The sequence below is a fragment of the Diaphorina citri genome, unplaced genomic scaffold (genome assembly GCF_000475195.1).
Source record: "Diaphorina citri unplaced genomic scaffold, Diaci psyllid genome assembly version 1.1 scaffold10895, whole genome shotgun sequence".
In the NCBI taxonomy this organism is placed as follows: Eukaryota; Metazoa; Arthropoda; class Insecta; order Hemiptera; family Psyllidae; genus Diaphorina; species Diaphorina citri.
The window spans coordinates 1-1,789 of NW_007388269.1; the positions used below are offsets into that span (position 1 = coordinate 1).

Here is a 1,789-nt window from a genome sequence, read left to right on the forward strand (position 1 = left end):
CATGTTGGTGGCCGTAGTGTTGTAGTTCGGACATGGTCAGATCAGAATGGTCCTTGTAGTAATCGGTAGATGTGATGTTCACACCATTTGGTGGGTACATCCAGTCACCTGGTGGAAGACAAAAATTTACATCATAAGGTGGAAAGAAAAAAAAAAAAATGTGCCTTCCTCTTGTAATTTTACCACTGGCACTGGCTCAAAAAGAGGGACAAAAAAAGAAAGGAACCTCTGACTTGAAAGTGCTGTTTTGCTTTTCAAGGGAAATACGAGGGTACTGAATCCTAAATATATACAGCCCCTTGTGTAACTGACTGACTGACTCACTGACTCACTCACTCATACTAATTCTAACCCACTTCTAGATGAGCTAGGAAGATGCAGTTTTCACCATTGGATTCCTTATTTTTTGTAGGTACTGGGAAAAATCGGAAAATCCCGAAATTCCAAACCGTTCCCGAGATATTGACGTTTTTTAGTCCCCCCATAAGAAATACACGGGGAACACGCTTTGAGGCCAGCAAAACTTTTCCTACGTTTAATATTTTGCTCTCGCTTTTAGTTTTCAGTTTTCATTTCTTCGAAACAAGACTCAGGGACGATATTAGTCTTCAGGGGCGAAGCCAAGGGAGCGCGAAGCGCGACCTCATGCACACCCCGCGAACCCCTGGGAGCGCGCAGCGCGACCGTAAACAAGGGAGCGCGAAGCGCAACCCCATGCATAACCCCGCGAAGCCCCCGGGAGCGCGCAGCGCGACCGTAAACAAAGGAATTGTTCACTGGTTTTGCTCTTGGCTGCAATTATAACAGTTGATGCTTCCTTCCACCTCATTTCTCTGTAAATTAATTGGAAATGATACCAAGGTAAATTTTGATGATAAGAGGACTCAGAAACAACTGAGTAGAACCATTAGGTATAGCATTAAAAGAATCCACTCTAACTACTGTAAATAGTTTGAGAGGAAACTGTAACAAAAGGGAGTTCTTATCAACCTGAAATCAAATAGAAAAGGAGGACAGGATAGGAGAAAGCCAGCCGTTTCAAGTAGAGGAAACTGTAACAAAAGGGAGTTCTTATCAACCTGAAATCAAATAGAAAAGGAGGACAGGATAGGAGAAAGCCAGCCGTTTCAAGAACAAATCCTTAAGTATCAAGAATAAAATTCACCCCAGGCGGGAATCAAACCCACGAATAAGTTCTTGGCATGTACGCTAACTTCCAAAACTACACAGATTGAAAGGAAAAACCACTTTACAACATAAGATCAGTAGACACTATACCTCTTACCTCTCGTTCGAAGTGGGGAAAGCTAGCCGTTTCAAGAACAAATCCCTAAGTATCAAGAATAAAATTCATCCCAGGCGGGAATCAAACCCACGACTAAGTTCTTGGCATGTACGCTACCTTCCAAAACTACACAGATTGAAAGGAAAAACCACTTTACAACATAAGATCAGTAGACACTATACCTCTTACCTCTCGTTCGAAGTGGCTCGTTGTAGATCTCAGGCTGGTTTTTCTCAAATGGTAGGAAACCTCACACCTTCCAGTTCATTTGCAATTTCCTGAACCTTTGAATTAACAGGAAATGTGGAAATACTTTATTAATTTTTAATTCATTTCATTTGCAGAAACGAAAGGAAGAGGAAGTTTTTGCTTTTCGTGTGATAAGAGCAACAGAGTACAGAGAAGATTCAGGATCTTTTGGCATACTTCACACACATGCATTTTTCTCTGTTGCTGATCAAAGAGAACCTAGCCATGTGTAATTTTGTAAACAAAAAAGTCGAA

General features: G+C 41.5%; 1 long non-coding RNA gene across 1 annotated transcript; it reads right to left on the reverse strand.

The window, feature by feature from the left end:
- Positions 1-765: 765 nt before the first annotated feature.
- Positions 766-1,676, reverse strand: LOC113472948. The gene is made up of 2 exons (XR_003395065.1): positions 1,475-1,676; positions 766-833 (listed from the first exon to the last, which is right to left on the reverse strand). It is a non-coding gene; the product is annotated as an uncharacterized LOC113472948 (long non-coding RNA).
- Between the last annotated feature and the right edge of the window lie 113 nt (positions 1,677-1,789).